The 20079-nt window shown below is 34.7% G+C and overlaps 1 pseudogene; it reads right to left on the reverse strand.

Annotated features, from left to right (window-relative positions):
• Positions 1 to 19739, reverse strand: part of LOC114263923 (protein DETOXIFICATION 40-like) — a 115316-nt pseudogene extending 95577 nt beyond the window's left edge.
• Positions 19740 to 20079: the final 340 nt, after the last annotated feature.

Consider the following 20079-nt stretch of genomic DNA (forward strand, 5'->3'; position numbering starts at 1 on the left):
TCAAAATCTTTGAGACGCGATGTGACTGCTTAATAAAATCACGATGCTCCCTATACATTTAAAGTACTTATAAAATGCAAAATACTTATTAATGGTATCAATAAAATTTTGGAACAAAGATTGTATCTTACTCTCGATATGGGAAAACCACAGCAGTGTTAAATAACACATACCGATGAGCTTATACCCATGATGTGTTATCAAGCGCAAACCCTTTTCCTTTTCCTTTTCCTTTTCCTAAAGCATGACCTAGTAATATCCCAAGATTGTCGCCAACATCATAATTCCTTATTGGTCGATTCAACTTTGACTCAACATCATCTAAGTACCTTGAGCAAAAGGTCATACACTCTTCAACTAAGTATCCCTCTGCAATTAAACCTTCTGGATGACTTCGATTACGCATATATGACTTAGGTGTCATAAGGCACCTATAAACAAACAAATGTACACATGACTTTCAATTATAAACAAACAAATGAATACAAATGTAAATTAGAGTATAATTGCACACCTATCTATAAAGTACATCCAGGGATATTGCACTGGACCAACAATCTTGGCCTCCTCTGCTAGGTGAATGGGCAAATGCTCCATTATATCGAAAAAGGATGAAGGAAAAATTCTCTCAATATGGCAAAGTGTAAGAGCAATTTGGATTGAAGACGATCTAACCCATTTGGCTCTAGAGTTTTGGAGCACAACTGCCTGAAGAAATTGCTTAACTCAATCAATGGTTCAACAACTTTCTTCGGTAACAAATTTCTCACTGCTATTGGAAGTATTTGTTGCATCAATATATGGTTGTCATGACTTTTCAGTCCAGATATGCTATGTTGTTTGAGGTTAACACGATGAGAAATATAGGATGCATACCCATCCGAAACTTTGATATTCTTCAAGAGTGTACAAAACAAACCTCTCTCTTTATTGTTCATAGCGAAACATGCAGGCTGAAAATAATACATGTTCCCAACCCCTTTTTTAGGATGTAATGCCTTTTGAATTTCCATATCTTGCAAGTCTCGATGAGCATTTAAATTGTCCTTTCCTTTCCCATCAACATTTAATATCATCCATAATACATTATCACAGACGTTCTTCTCAATGTGCATTACATCAAGATTGTAGCAAATCGAACTATGCTCCTAATATGGAAGCCTAAAGAAAATACTCCTCTTCCTCCAATTATGATCCTCCTCGTTGTCCTCTTTTTCCTTTCCTTTCCTAGTTCTTTTTCGTCGGTTAGTTGGTTGATGCTTAGGCCCTAGCCGTCGTAACACATTAGCCCTCAATAATCGAGTTTGACATGGTTTAAATTCAGAAGTTCCATCAAAAGACGCACCATCTTTTTGAAATTTGTGACTCATATTCAACCAGCGGCGATGCCCTATGTAACAAATTTTCCTTTCATTCTTCAAATACCGATGTCAAGTATGTATGTTACAACAAGGACAAGCTAAAGCGTCTTTCGTAAGACCACGTGCAATTGGAACATTTGATCAGTTTCTGGATCGTACGTCTGAACACCATTTTCCTACAATTCATTCAGTTCATCCACTAACAAGTGCAAGTAGAGATCAATGTTATTGTCAGGTGAAGAAGGACCATCAATGAGCAATATCATCATCATATGAGGTTATTTCATGTACAACCATGGTGGCAAATTATAAGGCATCACAATAACTGGCCAACTGTTGTGAGCAACATTCATTGCCTTGAATGGATTAAATCCATCCGCTGCTAAACCTAGTTTGACATTGTGAGGCTCACTCAAAACTTGGGATACAAAGTATCAAAATTTTTCCAAACAGGAGAGTCAGTAGGATGTCTCATTTTGTCGTCATCAATTCAGCCCTCTGCATGCCATCTCATTAATGAAGCAGTTTTGGATGACATGAACAATCTTTGAAGCCTTGGAATCAAAGGAAAGTATCTCACAATCTTTTGGGTAATTCTTTGTTGCTTCTTTTTATAATCATTCTTCTCACTCTCAAACTGTTTGTGTCTAGGCGTCTGACACACTATGCAATCATCCATACTAGCTATCTCTTTCCAATGCAGTGAGCAATCTCTTGGGCATGCATGTACCTTGTGATAATCGAGGCCCAATTCCCTAAGGAGTACCCTCGTTGCATAGAAAGACTTTGACAAAGTTTCACCTTTTGGGAATACATCCTTCAAAAGTTTAAGCAACATCATGAAAGACTTGTCACTCCATCCACTAAGGCACTTGATATGCAATAATCGAACAACAAATAAGAGCGTTGAAAACTTGTGACACTCTGGATACAACTCTCTTTTGGCCTCCTCAATAAATTAAAAAATCTTTCAGTTTTCTTATTCGGGTCTAGTTTGATATTAGAACTTCATGTTTCATTACTAGCAAGATGAACCAAGCTTGGTGGAGGAAGTCCGAACCCCTCATATATCATTTCATTGACTTCATTGCCATTATTTGAATCATTGATATTCTCATTCAATGGCACAGACGCTGGTAAATCTTCCCCGTGAAAAATCCATCTGGTGTAGCTTGGAAGAAACCCATTAACCATTAAATGTTCACCCAAAAGGTCTTTCTTTACTAGTTTGACATTCTGACACCGTTTACATGGACATGTGACTTCATTTGATAGAGGATTATTTTGGCATGCAAGTTTAAAAAATTCCTTAACCCCTTCTATATATTCTAGATGTAACCTATGCTGATTTATCCAACTTTTATCCATCTGATCTCATCTTACACTACAAATGTCACTGCCAAATCAACAAAGTTTAAAATTATCATTTCATTTTAATTTTTCTTAACCTCAATTAAGTACCTTATAATGCATGCGACATGACACCATTCACCTCTAACTCTTCTCTAATAGGTTGGTTCATCCTACTTTCCCATTCAAGAATGCACAGTCTTTATTGTAAAAAGTAGCTCATACCGCTTTATCCATCTCTAACGAAATTTCGGCAGCATCTCCCCATGGTTCTCCAAGTACACAACATAGACTGGGTGTATTGCTACACCTTGTCTAGTATGCACCCAAAGAACATGAGAAGCTACTACTCGAAATCTCTACGAGATGGACTACATTTAAGCGGTAGAACTACTAATTACAACATAGACTTGTGCTCCTAAATTGTCCAAACTAGACAATCCAAGAAGAGCTTCATCAAAGATGAGTAGGTACCTCTAATGAAGATTCTTGGACGGGTCTAAGGCTATTTATGTATTCATGGATAATTACTTGCTAAATTAACAACTGTCATGATTTTTCATCTTGGTGGTGCAACTTGAATCAAAACTATCAAGCATACTAGAAGCATTTCTAGCATGAAGCATATCAATGAAGAAACTAAAAGTTTCTATAATGCTCTTGATAGATTATGATATAAAGCTTCATCAAATATGACTAGGTATCTCTAATGAAGATTCTACAAGAACAACCAGATTATCCTGATTGATCACAAAGTAAAAAATTCCATGATGGCTCATTACAATGGCAAAAGAAGATTAAAATCAAACAACAAGTTCATAAAAAAATATGAACTAATCAAACAACAAGTATTTATATTTACAAGTTTCCAAACTAATGTCATCCTTGTAGTCTATGCATTGTTGGTAAATGATTAGCGTGCATATAAAAGACACACAGAAATCAAATGTGTCCTCTGGTAATTATGAAATCCAACATAAAAAAATAAAATAAAATAAAATAAAGTGTTCATTACAGAGAAAAAAAATCATAGCAGCCCTGGGATGGAAATTTTCATGTCCATTCCTCCATTTTCTAAACAACCAAACATAAAAGATTCAAAATCATGAGTCAAAAAACCCACACTACAAAATTAACAGGACAAACAATTAATCAGTTTCCAAAATTAACAGGGCATAAAATGTAATTAACCCTAAAATTTAGTTACATGGATCAAGGCATTATGAAATAAAAATTACACCAACTGTATCAACTAACTATTACACATCTCGCTTTTTTAAATACAATTGCTAATTAAGCTAACATAATCTAGCCTATCTATTATATCATTTTTAGTAGATACTATGACTAATCCGTTTAATCTTTTTTGTGCCATTGTTGATGAACTAATATTTAATCATAGATAGTTTTTCTCCCATTATTGCATAGAGGGACCAAAACTTTTCTTTGTTATGTTGGTTGTTGGGTTATTTGTTCTGTTATTGATTTCTCTTGTATTATAAGGCTCTTTGTTGGGTTAGTTGTTGGATATCAAATATATGTTTTATTATGGTTTAGCTATGATTGTTAGGTTGGATGTAATTATCTTATATTTGTAATCTCCTACCAATTGACAAAAAAAAAAAAAAAAAAAAAAAAACATTTTGGTTTTAGATTGTGAACTTAGATAAGTTGGAATGAGACTTATTTTTTAGTCTACTAATACTATAAGGATTGAAATTATTTAGGGGGCCTTAAATTTTGTCAAAATTTGGAAGCCCAAGGCAGTTGCCTTCTTTTCCTTTGCTCAAGGTGGGCACTGTGAAAAGGTAAAGGAATTTGGTAACCCACCAGCTAAGCAAACTAACAAAGACAAACAGAGAAGGTTTACAGCAAAATGAAACATAAGCTATATTGAACAAAGTTGATAACAAGAATAACAGTGTAATACTAACGATAGCAGAGAGAATGCAAAACTAAAAATCCTATCCAAGCAGCACAACTATCCACAAGTGACTGTCAAACACACAATTCATTTCCCGAATGGGCATTGCCTCGAAACCAAAAAAATTAATTCACATAATTCTTTGTTTGGTTGCTGAGGAACTCAAATGAAAAGGGAAAGAAACTAAAATTTGTGAGGCTTCAAATTTATTATTTTCTACTCAACACAACAGAAGAGCTTTTACTCCTAATTGAGCCAAATTGATCAAGCACACTTGCCAACTAGATAATTAATTGCAAACATCCAAATACTCTCATACATTGTCACTTTGAGATCATGAGACCATCAATAGTATGAACTATCTAATCCCAACTGTCTTGCAAATCAATTACCACCCCCTCTCAAAAGTAATGAAAAACAAACAAACCTACAAAATCTTAAATTAGAGAGTTAATTGATTTAAAAAAACAAACAAAGTAATGAAAAACAAACAAAACTACTAAAGAATTAATTACTTTGAAAAATGTACATGAGATGAAGTGCGAGAGAGATCGATCTGGTTCAACGATCTGATCTGATCTAATCTGAGAATGAAAAAGTTAGAGTGTTAATCAGAAGATTTGACAATGAGAAAGTAGAGCAACAGAGATCGATATGGTTCAAACTCAAACACCGATTAAAATAAAAAAATGTACCTGAGATAAGAGCAACAGAGATCGATCTGGTTCAAGAATGATATCGATTTTGGATTCACGATTTGATGAAGAACAGATCAAGTTTGAGTTTGAGTTCGATAAAGAACAACTAGCGCAAAGTCCTCGAGTGACAGATTGATGAAAAACAGCTAGACAGCTAGAGAGTTCGATGAATATACAATGCAAAATCTGGAATCGAGTGAGCAAGAGAGAGAGTGTGTGTGTGTTTGAAATTAAGCGAGAGAGCTTCAAATCGAGGGCTTTGGAAGAGAGAGAGAGAGAGAGAAAGAGAGAGAGACTGAGCTGTAGAAAACAGACAAAGAAAGTGGGAGACAGAGAAAGTGAGAGACGGAGTATAGACAATGTGAATATATACACCCAATGCGACGTCGTTTAACAAAAATCAAAGACAACGTTTTGAAAATGTTGTGTTGAATTCATCTATAATGGCGTTTCCCTAAAAGCCATAACAAAAACGTTGCAGTAGGCCATTTTTCTTGTAGTGACTCTTTATACAAACAATAGAAGAATGATATGAAAGAAGTAGTCCCTTTAATGATGGACCATGCAATCTGATATGTTTGAAAATGAATTGTCACTCTTTATACAAAAAATAAATCTAGGGACATAAAAGTGCAATCAGGAAGAATTACTCTTCGTTCATGGGCCCTTCCATCAGATGTCTAATTTTATAATTATTTTGTGTGTTTAGTTATGTGCCCCTAGACTTATTGTATCAAAAGATAATCGAGTGTATATGCAGCTAGAAGAATATAGAAGGAAGCACACACTACTAGAAAAATGGCCTTTTGCTCCCATATAATTTGCGACCACCTGATTATCAGTCGCAAATAACTAATTTATTCCTTATTTTCTTCTATTTAATTTCCCATTTTCCTTACATTTGCCCTAGCCCTTCACAATGATCGTTCTCTTTCTTGTACGCGTTCTCTCTCTCTCTCTCTCTCTCTCTCTCTCTCCTTGTTGTTCTTCTCTGAAAAATCTAGAAATCCCCTAGATATTTATTTGTAATTATGTATCAATTTTAAATAGTAAATAAAAATCTCAATCAAACAATCAAGACAAATAGACACAACGATTTTAACATGGAAAAATCACAATTGGAGCACCTCCAATTGTGATAAAAAAAAATCACGGGCCAGAGCCAAAAAACATTCCACTAAGAACACATAAGGAATTACACAAGAGTACTTTCAATTACCTAGTGAATACACGCCCGAATCGAACTGACCCCTATGTGCCTCTTCTAACCCTATCTTCACCTCAGAATTGTCTTGCCCAATGTTGAATCCATAATGTCGATGTCGAATCCACGACGATGAGCCACTCCAGAATCCACCAAAGCTTTAGGCCCAAATTCCATGGAATCTAACGAAGAACAACTCTCTCTTTTGTATTGAATGAAACAAACAATCCTTTGATGTATACTTCTCAAACCGTGAGTTAAACTCAAACAAACATCAAAGAAACTAGCAAAGAAGCTCCAGATAAAACCCTAATACCCAAGAAGAAGATCTGGAAGCCGTACCCTAAAATCGGACCGAAACACATATTTATAGAAAACAGATTTGCTATCTCCACTCGAGCACAAGAATGGCCGCTCGAGCACAGGAATGGCCGCTCGAGTGAAAAAAAACAATTCCCAGTACTTTTGCAGGCGAGTGAAATTTTTGAAAGGTCGCAATCTCTACTCGAGCAGGCAAATAGCTCGATCCCCAACATAGTCAGTGAAGTGGCAAACATGATAGGATTAAGATCACAAACTCCTCTGCATAGGCACAATTCGGGTTGATTCGCATCTAAAACTCATAACCTCACTGAAATAAAAGATCGAATACAATTACAACTGAAAGGAGTTTTATCAAACGAGATTGCCAAGAATAAAAACCTAAATCTTGTGCTCTCTCTGATTTTTATATTCTAAAAACACAATTAGCTTTTCCCCGATTCTTTCTAACTCGATCATTAAAGGTACGTTCTGTGTGTGTGTGTGTGTGTGTGTGTGTGTGTGTGTGTGTTTCTTCTTGTTTTTGGTTTTGAATCTGCACCTAGGGTTTCGATTGAGTTCAAGGTACTCTCTATCGGAAGTTCTTTTCTCTGTTTCTATTTTTCTTCGTTTCTTCTTATTTTTTTTTATTTGAATCTACTCTTAGGGTTTCGATCGACAAATGACCCTTGCAATATTCAAATTTGATGATTTCTATTATTCAATGAATGCAATTCAATTTTATTTCTTCATTTCGATTTTTTTTTTTTTTTTGCTTCCTAAGCCTGAAAATTTAGCATGTCTTTGTTTTGTCTGATCATATTTCTTCATTTTGCCTTTGTTTATCTGCTTAGAAATTGTCAAAAACTAAAATTGAAGAAATTAATTTTTATTCTTTAGCTTTGTTTTTAGTCCCTTGGAATGAAAATTAAGATGACATTTTTATGCTGTACATTTTTCTGATGATATTTATAGTTTTTGTCTCTATTTTTTTGCTAAGAAAATGCTTGAAAAGAAAAAAAAATATGCAGTAAAGTTGTTGGCAAATTCTCATGAAATATGGAAGTTTTTAAATTTGCAAGACCTTATATTGTGATTATTGGTTTAGATAAGGTATATCATAGGTTTTCTAGATAGCATTATGAGCTGCTAGATAGATATAATGTGGATAGTTTTGGAAAATAAAGGAGTATTAGTTAGATATGTTGATGTAATTAAAGATATATATGTATATCTGAGTTGTAACTATTATTTAAACAGAGGAGAAACATGTGAATTTCTAATAGTAATAGGTTTACATAAAAAAACCAATACTAAGTTCTTATCGTTTTGCATTATTTATAAATGAATCGATTAGGAACATTTAAGAGGATATCGTATTATTTGTAAACTGTATAGTTTTAGCTGATGACATAAGAGGAGTAAACTTTAATATAGAATTGTGGAGAAAGAACTTAGAATCTAAAGAATTTAAGTTAAGCTAGATCAAGACAATAGTTTGTACAATTCTTCAAGATTGAAGTCCTATTCCTCCACATGATAAATCTTATTTTGTTTGAGCACTCTATTTCAGGGGAAATTGAACCCTCCTAAGTGTGAGGCCCTTAGTATGGTTTGTGCTCAAGTAAGGCTTACTGTCTTATTTTGGTTTACTTACATGATAAACAATAACTGGAGAACTCAATAGTGAGAAACCATGTTGTCACTATAGTGGGTGGATGAAATTTCCATTTTGAGCTTAATATATTGAAGCCTATGTTTGCAAACGCTTTTCTACATGTAAGTCCAGTTAGCATTTTATAGACATAATTTGGAAAAGGCATATGATATATCAAACATGTAATTTAAGAACCTAGGTTCTTTTTAGGAGGCATAAAGGATGCTAGTGCATATTAGCCACAGTTACCATGTGAAAAAATATGTATGTGCTTGTTGAAGTTTGATATTCCCTTATGTGCTTTAATTGGTGCTATGTTCATCAATGCAGTTGAGTACATTGTGTACTATCACAAATTGATGGCATTTCTGACCTGTGAATTGATGGCATAATGCACTGTGGTAATTGATCTAACATTTCTAAATTGAATGCGGTGCTTAAGAGCCCATGTTTGAGGTTTGAAACCTAGATGGAAGGCCTTTTCTTATTAATTTAACCAGGAAAGTAATTCAATTTATTTCATGGCAAGTAACCAAAAGAAGTAATAATAAGATCCCAATTGCTTAACTAATTTATAAATGAAGCGGTCATAGTATTTGACAATGGAATGGTTGATCAAATGAGTAAATTTGATTATTTTGGTTGCTTGCTTAATTGTCTGTGTTATTTTCATTATTGTTTCTCTCTTTAATATTTACCTTCGTAATTGTGTAGAGCAGGTGATCTATTGTTTGGAAGGAGCACGGATTGGCATACCATATGAAACATCTTTTGTAGGTAATTGTTGATGTTTCAAATACTCAACCTCTTGGTTTCTTAAAATTTCAACAGTTATTTTATTTTATTTTATGAACCAATGTATTTTTCTTTCACTTGACAAAATGATGTAACATTGAGCTATCCTAGATCATAGTCCAACAGCTAAGTGATTATTGATGTATTTAAATAAATTTCTTCCTAATTGTTGATGATGTTCATGTGACTTTGATATTATCTATCATTTTTCTACTGTCTCATTTAAAGATATTCTTGTCACCTAGTTTTACTTGCCATAAATTTTGGAATTAAACAAAATTCTTAGTCTCATCATTTGTAGAATTCTGGTAGAGAAGTAGTTCCTTGAGTAGCTTTTATTTTGTGGTTGTATCATTTGCTTAGCTGAATGAGTTCATGTTGGAAAATTTGAATTTAAATTTACTCCAATGGTTGTGTCTCTTGAGATGAAAGTGTGTGTCTTTTTGAAGGATCACAACCTTTTTGAAGAGCCACATAGAAGTCTTTATATTTCATCTCCCTCACTTCATTTTGGATAGGGGAATTGCCTTTCTTCTTCACTTTGCATTTATTCTTCATATTTTCTGAGTCAAATTTTCCTATAAAGAGAGTTCATGCATAGCAAAGTTCGCTAGGCTTGCAATAGTAGTGCTGCTAGTGCAAGACATTGATCGTTGTATCCTGGGAGATAGACGCCCATTGAATCTTAAGCACCGGTGGGAGGACGAATCTGTCTTAAGGAGAGAGTGTCACACACTCGACTTGATCAGGTTTTATCTATTTATAGTTTATCACGTTATTATATCAATTTATTTCAGTTTTGGTTTTGCCCAAAAAACATTTGCATATTTTTAAATTATATTTTCCCGATAGTTTGGTTCTATTTTTCTAACAGTTCAAACCTTCATGTTACAACTTTTCAATTGAAAATAGGAGCAAAACTTTGAAAGTTTATAGCTTTATGATTGCAGTTAAATCATTGCTAGCATACTGGGTCTCGGAGACATTAGAACTATGAAACATTTCAACTTCAATCGTATGTGTTAATGATGAATGCTAACGAGTTTCTCTCCATCTTGCAGCTTGTAAACTTAATATGGTCAAGGAAGATGGATTGAGATTCTAGAAATTGAGTAAAACAGAGCTATTATACCGAGATGTAAGTTGTTCCTATTCAGCAATGATCAATACTAAGTCTGTTGTAAATGTGTCAAAGCCTACTTGCTGAAACAAAGAAGTTTCTAGGAAGTTAAATACCCCTAGTCATGTTAAAGGTGATAATCTTAGTGTGTTTCGTTGTTCTTATCCTTTTTGTTTTTTTGTTTTTAGTTTTTTTTTCCCTTTATTGTCCAGATTCTTGTGAACAAGAAGAACAAGAGAAAAAAAAAAAAAAAAAAAAAAAAAGGCTACGAAGAGGGGTTGGAAGAGCACCTTCACTACTAAAAATATGGCTTTTTACGTCTATTTTTTTTTTTTTGTAACTGATTGCTTGATGGTCGCAAAAAATCACTTTTTATTGTTTCAGATTCATACAATTGATAAGAGGCAATTTTAGTGTTTCGTATATGTTTGTGATGTCATTGAATAGAAATAATGATGAGCTTGAATATATCTTAGCAATCTGTGTGTTTTATCCACAAAACTTAGGATGTCTAAGAAATTTTTTGCATTAAAATAGATTGAATTAATTTTTCTTATGTTTTGTATCTAAAGAAAAATGTTTTGCTATGTTTTGTATATAAATTCTAGTTTAAATTGAATATAAATGCTAGGTTTTGTTTGTGGTTAGAAATTGATTGGTTAAAGAACTTTATGCCCTGTTAGATAGAGCATCTCCAATCCTAATGCATGATTTAAAATGTTGACAACATGAGAACTCTAATATTTGTTGTCATTTTAGTGTTCATTAAAGAACATAAAACAAGGGGGAGAAAATGAATTGGGCTTAATTGATTTGAATGCAATTCTATTTCTAAACATTACACATTCTATTAAAATTTTATGATATATAATTCTATCTATTACTGTCTATGGTAGGGGCTTTTAGAGCTCTAAAATTATATAAAAAATTTACATGACTCACGAGATTTTTAAACAAATTTATACCAAAAACTCAGACCTTACAGTACATCTAAATTCATATAACTCATCAAAATGGGGCAAAATTCAGAGGTGAGTGGGGGTAAATTTTCTCACAAGCTATTGTTGAATGACAGTATAAGTGGCTACATTTTTTTTTCCCCCTTTCAATCTCAACAGGGGCAATTGCCCCTATTTCCCCTAATGTCCTTCCACCATGGAAACTCAATTGCCTTGCTCTCAGCTCTCTTTATGATATTCAACCATCTCATACATGTTACAGATTTTGGAACCATGCCAAAGTAATCTTGCATATCGGACCATGGCAATTCTTGGCTTGCTCTAATGACTTAAAATGAGGCATAACATAATTCAAATTAAGTACAACACTTCAATACATTAAATCTGATAATGTTGATAAACAATCTTTTGGAGTTTCTTGTTCTCTAATTTCTCTTGCATTTTTAGATAGTCTGTATACTCTGCTTCATGACTAAAGTCTTTAAACTTTCTGTAATATATAAATTTTCTCTAATCAATTTTTTGTTAAAGGTACTATATGATGATGGAGATGTGGAAGTGCTCTGTTTAGATAAAGAGCACTGGGAGCTTATTGAGAATGGTCACAAGCCTAGAAAGGTTAGATTTATAGTGTTTCCTACGTGTGAAGCTACAAACTTGTAGATCATCTGAGGAGAAAAATAAGTTTTTGAGCAGTTCACAGCAAAACAAAAAATCAATTGATATGTGAGGTGGATATTTCATTCCAAGTGTTGTTTTGAAAAAAATATAAAACTAATACTTTATGGTTTTCATTCTTATGAAGGTTGTTCAGCTCAACAAATTTGATTACAGACTTTCAAATGGGTTGGATACATATTTACAAAAGCTTAGATGTAGAGTTAACTATCATGCCTTGAAGTTCACTGATCCTATAATTGAAATGGGTGAACAATTGATCCATCGAATAAGGATGAGAAGCAAGAATTTTATTTCGCTTCACCTAAGGTAATCTCTCTCTCTCTCTCTCTCTCTCCCCTTCCCTCTTTATTTAGGTTCTGGTTATTGTTTGATTCTTATGGGCTACTAATTGTTGATATGGGTTCATCAATATGTTTTCTTTTCTTCATGCCCTCCTATTGCTATTATTCTTAATGCACACAAAATAATAATATGTTCCCCGGATCTCTAATAAAGGCATTTTAGTTATTATTACATAGTTCAACTTGATTTCTCACTTATTGAAATGGAGCATATTTGGAATGAGGTTGCCCATTTAATCAACTTAGATAGATTTCATCAGATTAAAATCTGTATGTCAAAGCTATAGACAATAAATTTTAATCTTATGTATCGATTTTTATGCAAAGAGGCTTTAGTATCATCAAAGACCGCGGACTACTAATTAAACTATGAAAAGATGATGTCTATCATGGATATGGATCAAAGTCAGATATTTGAATTTTATATTCGAATAATCATTATATTGATGATGTAGGAATGTGAGATTCTAGATTTTTTTTGGTTCTTGGACTTTGGTATAGTGTTCCTAGGAATTTAAACTTTTGGCTCTAGAACAATGAGAGGGAAATGCCTTGGAAATCATACTTGAGGACATTCAACATTAAATTTATTCAAGATGTCTTTTACACAATGCCAATTATGTTAGAATCTAGCTTGAACACTAGGAAACTTGGTGACCAAAGAAACCAGAAAGCTAGTCAATGCTTGGTTTTGTGAAACTCCACTAGATCTTTTAAATCTGACCCAAACAACATTCCATTAAACTGAAGCTGAGAACCCAATTATAAGCTCTGAAGGACTTGAACCAATGTTGGAGCAGAACAGATATCTTAACTCATGTTATGACAATTTTTGGGTGTTTTCTGGAAACTAATTCAGTATCATTATACAAAAAAAACCATACTTGATTGGCCTGTTAAACCCATTCAACATGGTGCAACCATGTGAAATCCAGTTAATTCAATGTGAATTTGAACTTCCAAAAGCTTTGCTAACCACCCAATCTAAAGTATTTGTATTAAAATGTTTTGGCCTCAAATATTTTTGTAACATCCTCTATTTTTTTTTGTCAGGATTTTTGTTATGAAAAATCATAATGACAAATCTATCCTTTGTAACCATTTTGATGTATACGATCATTTTTTGATTATTGTAAAACCAATTAATATTAAAGGCACCTCATTTAGTATAGGTTCTAAAATTGTCTTTTATTTTTTGCTTGTTGCATTAATTACTACAGATTAAGAAGTGGAATGAGCAGCGGGAGAATGGGATTTTCACAGGGCCTCTTAATCGAACATCTTCACTTGGCATGGAGTTTTTCAGATAGTATTTTGTGCTTTGTTTGAAGCTAGTTATTTGGTTTTATTTGAAGCTTAATGGATTAATAAGGCTCCTGAGACACTCTTCTTGAGCATTGGCACTTGATTATTGTTTGTGAGCAAGTCACTTAAGAGCTCGGAAGGGGCATGGTGTGTATCTTTCTTTCTTTCTGTTATTTTTTTTATTTTCAGTATTTTTTTTTATTGCCAAGTCCCATTTCACCTCTTGAGCAAACGTTACATTGTTATGTTTCTTGTTAGTGCTTAATGGATAGTGTTTTGGCCATGGCTATTCCTAAAGTGCTTAACGTTACACTTTTATGTTTCTTGTTTTTTGTTTTTGATTTTTTTATTTTTTGCAACAGTAACAAGATGGTCGCTAATACATTGTAAGGCATTTTTTGAACTTTTTGTGACAGTAAAACATCAGTCGCCATAAGTAGGTTAGGCAGTCGCAAATAGTTTGCGACTGTTGTTTGGCGGTCACAAAAAGTATTTGCCACCCCCATATTTGTGACCCTCATTTGCCATTGTATGGGCCATCGCAAAAGATCTTTTGCCCTCATGGGCTAGTGGATGCAATTAAGTCATGAGATTAGTTTTCCAATATATAGCTTTTGTTTTTTTCTTGTTTGATCTACAAATGAGAAAATTTTATTATCTCAAAATTAAACCTTACCTCAAGAAAATTAGGAATGAAAAAAGAGCTTCAAGACTTAGAGACACATTCCAACTAGGTAGACACACACCCACAGTCAATACAGAGAATTATTTCTAACTATTGAATCAAAGAAGAAAGATAATTTGGACATTGGGGATAACTAATCCATGGGGGTGAGAGTACTTATTCCTCTATTTAATTGCCCATATGAGGGATAAGGGCTTAGTCCTAGAATTAGAATTTTTTTTTTTAAACATTATATCACTGAGGGATAAAAGGGAAAAAAGAAGTAATATTTTGTTAATGGAAATAAACATTACGAAAAATGGGCAGAAACAGAGAAAAAAATAAGAATAGAAAAAAAAAATACACATAATGAAATAACTAAATGTCAATGAATCAACTTGCAATAAACCAAAACAAAACCCTTTCATCATGCTTTCGTAAAGACATTTAAAATTCTAAGAAATGGAAAATGCTTTCATTATTTTTTGAAGCAAACCTTACCAGACAAGACGAGTTGGATTCCATTGAGGATGAGAGAGAAGGCAAGATATGGACAAAGTTCTAATACAGCTCTGGCCATGGTTTCACCATCCATGAAGGCATAGCTAATGACATTGCTCAGTGCAAGCACAATAATTGTTGTGATCAAACAGAGTATGAAAGAGACTAAGTTCACCACTGCTGCTGAAAATGCTGCTGACTTGTCATGTCCGGCTCCAAGCTCATTGCGCACCCTCACACTGCTCAGCATATATATATATATATATATCAACAACATTAATATTTGTGCTACATGTAACTTCTAATTGCATTGTTGTTCACTATCCTCTCTCTCATTCAAATTAAACACCCTTACTAGGATAATTGTTTAGATTAGATACAATGGTTGGATCAATGTTAAAAATATAAGAAATTATCATTTCCATAGCCCATTTCAAATATTTCAAAACCCTCCTCTTTATAAAAGAGGAGCCCTACCATGTAAGAAACTACATGTGAAAGAGAATGAAATAATTGTGGAAAAATAACTCCCAAATATATGGCAGATTTGATTTTCAAGTATATATCTAGATATATGACGAAAAAAAGAGAATTAATATTGACAAATAATATTTTAACAATAGATTAATGAATGAATTGAACACAACTGACCTTACTGCTGCATTGAATCCAATTGAGATCAACATTATGCATCCCGCAATTATGGAGGAGCATTCACTTCAAACAATTATTGTGTACTTGAGAGGTATTGTTATTGTGCTATCTATCATCATGACATTGTTGATATATATAAACAATGATGAAAACTTTTCTCACTAGATAGAAAGAGAATCCAAAGCCAACTTCGGGTTAGGAAACAACCCCGCTAGCAGAAGAACAATCTGATAATGCCATGACTCTAAGCATATCATCACTATCGACACAACTGACAATTTGAAGAACTGCATAAGCCTAGAAAAGGCCTATAAACGAAACCTAGACGAAGTGTTCTTACAGGTTGAGCTTGTTGCTATGTAAACAAACTAGCCCACAACAATAATCCACCAGGACAAGCTCAATACCAACCCAACACCCAATAAACCAAGCCTAGCCTTGTACACAAAACCCAGGTTGATAAGATGTGTAGCACAAATGTGGCTCTTGAAATGAGTGCACTTGGTAGCACTATGCTTTGAGCTTGAAGGAACTTTTGTATTGGAAAGTTCACAACTTATGCAAAGATTTTGAGGAATAAGGACGTAGAAGAACAATGCTGCTGCCGACACAATCTCATTTGATTGGCCGATCAACTTAAGAATTGGCTTGGTGAAAATGTGGATGAGTGTAATGAAGATGCCAGCGGAGATATATGCCTGGCATTTCATATTTATGGGCTCCATATGTTTGTCCACATAAGGTTTCAACTGCACTTGCCATGCCCATCTGTTCATGGAATAAAATTTTTGATAGGAAAAAGGGTATATAAAGTAGCAACTTTTATGATATTTTTTATTCACTGATGTTGTATTCAGTAATGAAATTTGAAATCTGAAACAGAACCAATTGCAATAATATAATAGATGTCAATATGTCATTAGTAAGAAAATTTTATGGCAATTGGAGAAAATTATACTTGTTATCGTTGTAGTATCTGCGTCAATTTGGTCGATGTAGTTTTAATTGTTTCATTTAATTTTTCACATTATATCAATTTAATCCAAATAACATCTATTAAAAATTGGACAAAAATTAATTTCAAATGGGAGCCGCTAAATGCACCCCAAATTATTGTTCCACACTTAAAAGACTCTCTGACTTTACTCCTCATCTCTCTCTCTCCCCCTTACTTTACAGCCATTATTACCCACTTGGAGCCAACAAAATCCTTTACATGGCCACTGCCACCACCTCACCTTTACCACCCATGGTCATCACAAACAATCCTAAAAACACCATGACACCAACTCTCTTACACCAACAGACATAGTCTGTGCAAGAATCGAAACAGCTTTGGTCGAGGCACAATGTCAAATATCAACATTCGCCTTGGCGGGTCCGAGGCAGCGCCACGGCGGGGGTCCAGGGGGCAGCGCCCCTTGGCGGGTCCGGGGCAGCGCCACGGCGGGGTCGAGGGGCAGCGCCCCCCGAAGCAAAATGCAAAAATGTATTCCAAGTTGCCTGTCCACTCGAGCGGACATTACCCCGCTCGAGCGGAGAATTCCTGGTTCCAGCAGTTTTGGTCGCCTGTAAATGTACTGAGATGTGTAATTTCGCGCTCGAGCGGGTTCTCTAGCACTCGAGCAGACCTCTGTTATATCACGCGCATATTTTGCTGAAGCCGCTCGAGCAGGCTGTTGGGCGCTCGAGCGGAGATCGCGGGACAGATTCTATAAATTCGCATGTTGGGTCAGATTTTAGGATTACTACTCCAGATCTTCTTTTTGGGTTCTACGGTTTATATCTGGGGATACTTTGTGAGTTTTCTTTGATGTTTTGATTGAGTATTCAACTCATGTTTTAAAGAGTACACATCAAAGGTTTTGTTTGTTCTACAAAAGAGAAAGTTGTTCTTCGGTGGATTCTGAAGAATTCGAGCCTGAAGCTTTGGTGGATTCTGGGGTGGCTCATCGTAAAGACAATTCCGAGGTAAAGACGGGTTGAAAGAGGCACATAGAGGTTGGTTCAATTAGGCGAGGATTCGCTAGGTAATTGAGAGTATGCCTGTGTAATTCCTTTAAATCTTCTTAGTGGATTGTTTTGTGACTGTTGCCCGTGGTTTTTTAATCACAGTTGGAGGTGTCCAATTGTGGTTTTTTCCACGTTAAAATCGTTGTGTTGATTTGTCTTGATTGTTTGATTGGGATTGTTATACACTGCTTAAAATTGTTACATAATCACAAATCAATATCTAGGGAATTTCTAGATTTTTCACTTCTAACATTTCCCAAAAGCGTATCTTTGTAGTTCGTCCAAACATTAACTAGGAAGAGCTGATCCACAACCTCTATTCCGCGATGAACATACTCTTTGTCCTTGCTACCAACGAGCTTGAATCTCATTTTCTTTAGCATCCGAAACCTGTCGGACTGGTCAAGATCAACAATCCAGGTCTCAAGATTATCCTCACCAACTCCAAAAAATATCTTCTTAGGTGTGGAGACGAAATCTGACGGACTATTATCACTTATGATGAAAAACAAAACGTGGTGGACCATAACTTCCTCTTTCGCCTCTTGTCCCAATTGAACATTCCCAATTAATTTTATACCCTAACCACGATCTTGTCTAATTGACAGTCACATCTTTTATTACCCAACTCAATACCATTCAACAATCCCGCCGTACTTTTATTATCAAATTTAACGTCCCTTAATTGTTCATCGTACAATTGTAACTTCCTTACTCTCCTTTTAGTCTTTTTAATATATCGGGGAATATTCTAAACTTACCATCTGCGAATGTATGCCACCCTAAATGGTACACGGACATGGTAACTACGCTTATATCCACTAACCGCCAGTGTCCTTGACATCTGGTACTCAAATATTCAATAAACAACAATTAATTCAATACATATCCAATACATTTTAATTGAATAAAGTTTTTCCAATTTTGGTAACTTTTTTTTTTTGGGTATGAATATATTTTGATATCTATTTTGGTATCAATCAACGGTAGCGGTATGAAACAGGGTGATTTTTTTTTTCTATGTGAATATAGGCCTCCGTTTTTGTTTCGCCTTAGGCCCCGAAAACTTAGGACCAGCCCTGCATGCAATGATCGCTAATCGGGTGTTGGTGTTGATCGCTAGTCATGACGGCAGAAATCGAGAGAACAGTTATAATCGTGGCATTGGGTTGGGTTGATGGTGCTTGCTTTGGTTGGTGAATGGGAAGAATACAATCGAGTGACAGAGCAGATACAACTGTTGTCTTGTCGGTGTTGTGGTGTGCTGTGGTGGTGTATTAAATCATGGAAGTAAGATCCGTCTAGAAATTAAAGATCTGATCCTCTGGATTCGTGTTTAAAATTTTTTTAAAAATAACAATCAAAAAAAATATTTGAGAATTTTAATTGAGCATCCCTATTTCATTTTTAATGATTTAAAATGGATTCTACTATTCACTCCTTATTCTTTCTCTCTCTATTCTCTTTCTTCTATCTCATTAGAGATAAAAATAAGAATCATACATTAAAAAATGTAGTAAAACCATTAATAAAAATAAGCCTTTTTAACACTAGAATGTGTCAATAAAAGCAATCCATTGAAATGACTAAAATATGTTGACACTAACTAAAATAGCTAATAGGCCTCATTTAAATTTGGAACCTTAATATGACCTCCAAGATTCTATTCATTGATATTTATATAACCATATACACATGTTGATTGATATATATATATATATATAGAGAGAGAGAGTGTGTGATTTGACACCAAGAGACCATAAGTGAACATTTGGATGCCATTGTTGCCAAGGGATGCAGCAGCGAGCTCAATGTTGTCGAGGTGGCCGGAGAAGATCTGGATGGAGGTTGATATGCCGAAGCTCACCACACATACAAAAATTGCCGGAGCAATGACTTTAAACATAAGCTTCAATTCTATCCAAGTAGCGCTTCGAAGGCGGTGAAACAACTGTACTTCTTTGTCGGACAATATATATATATAATTTTTTTTTATCAGCGAAAAGAAGACTTTATTGATGAAACACATACAAAGTATGATGAATTACATCAATAAGGAGGAGCTTGGAGCTTTGACAAGCTCCAACCTCCTAGTTTGTGAGAGACCAACAAACAGAGTAAAAACAAAGAAAAACCAGCAAGCAGACCATTGCTGAGCATGAGCAAAAACTTCACAATAGCCATGAGCAAACCAGAAGAGCATTTCACCCATGAGTTACAGCCACTACTAAGCAATCCAATCCTACATGCTACCATGAATTCCATTCAAATTAACCAAACATTTCAAAACAACAAACAACCCTCATTCAATAGCCCTGCTTAACAACCCCTTCTGAGATTGGTTGCTCAACTTCATGTTGCTCTCTGATGATGATTGAATTGATAAAGTTGGTGGTGGTGATTGAGATTGCAACAAAGGAGGGTCCAGATGATCAACTCTGTGGTGATCCCATCTAGGATGTTGTTGTCCAGTCGTAGGTATGGTGCAAGGTTCTAAATTGCGGTATCGGGTAATGTAACGGTATCGATCGCGGAGTATCGATATCGGTAGT

The sequence above is a fragment of the Camellia sinensis genome, chromosome 8, assembly GCF_055761805.1.
Source record: "Camellia sinensis isolate YWXY chromosome 8, ASM5576180v1, whole genome shotgun sequence".
Taxonomy (NCBI): Eukaryota; Viridiplantae; Streptophyta; class Magnoliopsida; order Ericales; family Theaceae; genus Camellia; species Camellia sinensis.